This window comes from Streptopelia decaocto (assembly GCF_964273445.1).
Source record: "Streptopelia decaocto genome assembly, chromosome: 2".
NCBI classification, from domain to species: Eukaryota; Metazoa; Chordata; class Aves; order Columbiformes; family Columbidae; genus Streptopelia; species Streptopelia decaocto.
Window position 1 is genome coordinate 158,053,924 of NC_138655.1, and position 6,000 is coordinate 158,059,923.

Below are 6,000 nucleotides of genomic sequence, written 5' to 3' on the forward strand. Positions count from 1 at the left end.
AGAAAAAGGCCTCAGAGAGGTTCAAGCTACTAGATAAGGGGAGCTGCATCCCTGGAGATAAGTAAAGGAACAGAATGGAGTCTAAGAGAAGACTAGAAACAGGAGAATGTTTTGGCTATTGCCAGAGACCTTCTCCAACATCCCAGCTGCAGGTGCAGAGTAGCAGCTGATGGACAGCACATAAATTGATGTTCAGGCTGGATAGTGGGAGACAACTACCCACAGAGATAAGAAATGACCCGCCTGTTGAAAAAGAAGAGATGCAATGAATAACAAGGAGAGCTCAGATTCTAATTGTGCAGTTGGCATGGACTGATGCACAGGGGGTGGGGGCTTGGATTGTCCAAGGGTTTTTCTGCTGAGGGTTCCACTTCAGGAGTCACCCAGCTCGATCAGCTCTATGCTGTATCTTACAAATAAATAATCTATTTAAGAAGAATTTCTGGAATCCATGCCTGAATCTCTGCTACAGGAAACTGAGGGAAAAGAAACTTCCTTAACAAGAGCCCAGAGCAAAACACAGACAGTCCCTCAAGAGCTCTACGCTAAAACAATGTCTGAAGTGGAGGAATTCTGAAAACAGCTGTAATTCATCATCCTCGGTGTCATTTATTATTCCTTTGGGCATTACAACACGGCCCAACATCAAAGCCACTCATCTGCAAAATGAGTACGATACCATGCGCGTTGCTGTAGAGTACAGATTGTGGACAAACAATTACTCAAGCTAAATGTCATGATGTCCGAAAGGAGAATAAACACACAACAATGTTCTTCAACAAAATCGTATGAGGGGAACACATAAAGTCTATGGAAAAATAAATTAGCAATAGAGGATAAGTGAGTTTGCCAGGTCTAACAGGCATGATGAATGTAGTGAAAGTGAGCGAAGAGACTGTTTGGCTAGGAGGCCACATTCTGACCTTCTAGCCAAAACTAACTGGAAGCTAAAAGTGATTTATGATGTAAGGGGGAAAAAGTGTTCAATGACCTAAAGATGGTCTCAGTGCTGAAATATCACACTGAACTTTTTGTGGCTTCCAGTAAAATAGAAAAGATTTGTTAAAGACAACCGAAGGGATGACATGGAAAAGGTCCTGGTCCTACTATATCCATTCCATGGACAGCGGATTCCATTAGCTTACCTGGGTGGATGAGTCTTGCTGTCTTCTCCAGTTGTTTTCCTTAACTCTTCCTTTTTTACTTGACAACTGGTCTCTGGCTGCAGTTAAAGTTCAAAGTGATCTTTACTGCCCACCCACTGATGGACTGTGTGTCTCAGTTTCCTCTGATTATAGAAAAAAGTCTCTGGATTTTCCACCAGCTACAGGCATTTCTTGTTTTCTTCTTGTTTTCTTGTTTCTTGCAGTGTGGAGGTGTTTGTGTAACCTTGAGCTCTACCTTGAACAGGTCACTGCTCCCCCCCTTTTTTTTTTCCACATAGAGAACATTTTTGTTCAATTTAATGAGTTATGAGTATAGATAATTTGTATCAATCACAAATTTCAACACAGTTCCTTAGATATTTTAGTATAAAAATAACTTCTCTTGGAAAAATGCTACCACTTCATTCAAGGTGCTTCAGTATCTGGTTCTTAGTTGCCAGAGTAAGGTGCCATTGAAGTATTTGAGATGGGAAAGGGTGAACCTCTTTTGGGGACTACAGGAAGCAGAAGTCAATTTGTATGAGAACTTTGCACCTGGGAGCCTTTTAATGGCATTTTTCAACCATGGAGGCTTTAAGAATCACAGAGTGTGATCACAGTGACACCGTGGGCAAGTCTCAGTCACTCGATCTTTCAGACTTGCTTCAGGTTTGTGACTGGCAGTAACTGGCAAAAAACGATGCTTGTTAGGAATCCACAGGCCAAACCGCACGCGTTTTTGTGTGTGGTTAGGGACAATCTCCAGAAGTCCCCTAAGGGATGCTCTTCAGATGGATGTACTGACGGGGTGAGTAATTGAAGGCCATGAGGCCCAACCACACAGCTGGAAGTGGCAGGTAATGCTGGTATCTTATACTTGAAAAAAGCCTTATATATTGAAAAAAGAGAGTGAGAAAATGACATCTTCCACTGCCCAAAGCCACACACACCTTTTCTGCAGAACGGCTTGGCTCGGGTGTAAAATATGTTGTTGTTTGGTCCAGGTATCAATTCACATTGCCTGTGCTGACTCCCCGGGGTGCTGTTCTCACTTCTGCGGTGGAACCCTTACCAGCTCCCACTGGGTGATGACTCCTGCCCGTTGCCTCAGCGTGTGAGTAGGATAAAAAGCATTAAAGCTCCTTCTCTTGTCCTCATTCTTGCTGCAGAAGTGAGCCAGACCCTTCCCACCCTCTGGGCTCCCCACCGTTCCTTGCACAGCTGGACGTCTCGCTCTGCACTAATCAAGGGAACTGGAAAACTCTGTTTGCTTCAGCGTCGACTTTACGCATTAATTGCAGACTTCCTGGGAGTGGAAATCAAGCTGATTGCTGATTTGCATAAGGGGAGGTACATTTGCATGAATGCCAGCATTCCAAATGGGTTTGCATCCTGAGAAACCTGCACAGGGATGGAAAAGTTGTACAAAATGTGCGTTGTGTCGCTCTTAGGCCGTGTTGTACAGTTTGCTCTGCAGCACGTCTGACATGCACTGCCTAAACGATGCGGCGTGACACCAATAAGCAAACACTCCTCTTTAATTACATAAGCCCTTAGTGGATGTGCTTACAATAAAGTGTAACAAGCTGATCCTTCACACCCTGTTTCAGACAGATGCAGAGGTGCAAAAATGAACGTTCTCATTCAAAACCGAGCTCAGCGCTGTATTAGCTGACACTGCACCTCCACTTGCTTTGCCAGCAAACTGCAAGAAGCATTTGCTTAATTCGTAAGACCATTTAGCCACAGTCCATTGAAAAACCTCCGGTGGAAGGTGCTTCAGAAATAATTACATTGGTGGGAGGTCTCAGTGATGCAGAAATTACAGTGCAAAGCTAGTGGTGGGGAGTAGTTTTTACATTAGTTAATCTGTGATTTGTTTTTTTGTGTTTGGGCCGCAAGGAGCAACCTTGGCTCTGGGTGAGCACAATCTCTTGGAGATGGGTGGTACTGAGTACTGTGTTCATGTGGATAGAGTCTTTGTTCATAATGTTTGGAATCCCCACAACATTGCCAATGGGTAATTATTTGAATATCATCAAATTGTTGGATGGTACTCAACACCCAGTCCTCCTACCGTTCATATGTATATTCAGTCCAGTTCCTGATGAGGTTGGATTTGTGGGAAGCGCTGCAAGATGACACAATGGAAATTTCTCAAATGTCCTCATCTCTTGGATGTGTTACACGGTGTCTGTGTGGGTCAACTCAGTCCTGTTTTGCTCGACATGGGGCAAAGATGAACCTCACAGAGGGACTTGGGACATACAGCTGATTCGGGGGCTTGCTAGCAGTCCCAGCACTGATGAAGGGAAGCTGACGGTGAAATTGCTCTATACAACTGTCTGAAAGGAGGTTGTAGCACGGAGGGTGTTGGTGTCTTATCCCAAGAACAAATGATAGGATGAGAGGAAACAGCCTCAGGTTGCACCAGGGCAGGTTTAGGCTGGATATGAGGAAAAATTTCTTCATGGAAAGGGTTGTCAGGCATTGGAACAGGCTGCCCAGGGCAGTGGTGGAGTCACCATCCCTGGGGGGATTTAAAAACACATAGAGGAGGTTCTTAGGAACATGGTTAATGCCAGAGTTAGGTTAATGGTTAGACTTGATGATCTTGAGGGCATTTTCCAACCAAAAGATTCTATGGAATGCCAAGGGTCTGTCCTAAATCCCCCTTCAGATGCACATCTGTCCACCCAGGTTCCACTGAAATTCGTTCTGCAGTTGGTTGCCTCCAAAGAAGCAGGAGCTTTTTGGGAGGTGTTAGCCCTTTGTCAGTCTGTACCATGGCCTTTTTCAATTGCTTGTATTTTCCTGTTACCTGTGATAGCTGTAAGGATTAATTCATTATATTTGCAAGGTGCTTAGCTACTAGAGCCTAGAGAGTGAAAAAATGTGAGTGCAGACATCTGCTTTATGACTAATTCAGGAATCTCAGTAAAGAGTCTTTTACCTGTATCCCATTTCAGCTATGACACGGCTGCACCTTGACTCTCCCGCCTACGACACTGGGTTCATTGAGCTGGGAGTGCTTCCACCCGAATGAGAAGTTTTGCCTAATAACCATCCCTGCTGTATTACTGGATGGGAGGTAGTTGGGGTAAGTAAGTGGGAAGGAGGAGTGAGAGAGTCCAGCGCAGAGCCACAAAGATGATAAGGGAGTGGAGCATCTCCATTATGAGGAAAGGCTGAGGGAGCTGGGGCTCTTGAGCTTGGAGGAGGCTGAGGGGTGACCTTATTAATGTTCATAAATATGTAAAGGGTGGGTGTCACAAGGATGGACCTGGGCTCTTCTCGGTGACAACCAATTACAGGACAAGGGGCAATTAGTTCAAACTGGAACACAGGAGGTTCCACTTAAATTTGAGAAGAAACTTCTTCTCAGTGTGGGTGACAGAGCCTGGCCCAGGCTGCCCAGGGAGGTTGTGGAGTCTCCTTCTCTGTAGACATTCCAACCTGCCTGGACACCTTCCTGTGCAACCTCATCTGGGTGTTCCTGCTCCGGTGGGGGGATTAGACTGGATGAGCTTTTGAGGTCCCTTCCAACCCCTGACATTCTGGGATTCTGGGATTCTGAGTGTTGAGGGTCCCTCCTGGTTTCAGAGGGACCACTGTGCAGGTAAAGCTCCCCAAGGCAGGGTATGGACTTCCTTCCTCAACCACTGGAGCTCCTGGACCAAACTCTTACCCTTTCTCTGCTGGCGAATGGCAGCAGTGTGGACACACTGCAGGAGCTGATGCTGATGGCGGTCGACCATGAGATCTGCTCCCAGGATGACTGGTGGGGATCTCAAGCAAAAGTCACTCTGATCTGTGCTGGTGGAGATGGCGTGAGGTCTGGGTGCAGTGTTAAGATCTGTTATAATCAGAGCATTTTCAAGCTCCTTTATTAGTCTTTTATTCCTATCTGACCTTGCTGTTCCTCCAGCTGCGACACTATTGAGTTGGCAATCTCAGCCCATTGAAAGTACGACCCATCTAACTTATTCTTAAATTCATTCCGTGTAGGATGATTGTTTTCTAAAAATTCATTTTCTAAGACTAAGAGCATAGAAAATGACCTTTCTGGATGATGCTTTTCTAGTGAGGAAGCAATAAATTCAGTGTAAAACAATCCCCTGTGTTGTTAGACACGCAGGGGCCCATACTCCAACCAGGTGGGCAAGCCTATCTGCAGCACTTAGGATTTCCAAATAAATGCCATGTCCTACTAGACATGCAGCAGGGTCAGTTAAGGGAGGGGAGGAGGAAGAGAGGGAGATGTACCTGCACAATAAAGCAATATTTGTCTTTTGATGAGCTACAATAGCACCTTCTGGGAATACACAGGGAATCCCACAATCTTCCCTCTCCCCTTTTCTGTGTATGAGATGAGCATTTATGAATTAAGGATTTTGATTTAGCTCTTTCTCCATTTTAAAACACCTATGGCCTATCTCTCCTAAAGCCTGCACACTGCACACACCTAGAGTATAGCAGTTTTTTTGCAAAATCCTCTTTATTTTTTTTAATGCATATTTCTTCTCGCCGAAAGCCACTAGAGGGCATTGGCAAACCAGAGGAATATGCAACACGGTCGTGAAAAAGAAGTTTTGTGGGTAGAGAAAGATAAAATAGAACGCACGCAGCCTTGCACTCTGTCCTCCGTGTGCGCTTGCAGACACACAGATAAGCAATGACACACAGGAGCTGCTGTTCGCCGCCGTTATCCAAAGGTCCTATTTGCAAACAGATAAATCTTCCTTATTACGGCAAGTGCAAACAAAACCAAAACCAGCGGCGCTGTCTTTAGGGCTTGTAAAAGAGCCGAGTCCCAGCTGTATTTTTAGCTCTCTGCTCTATTTGCACTGCACTT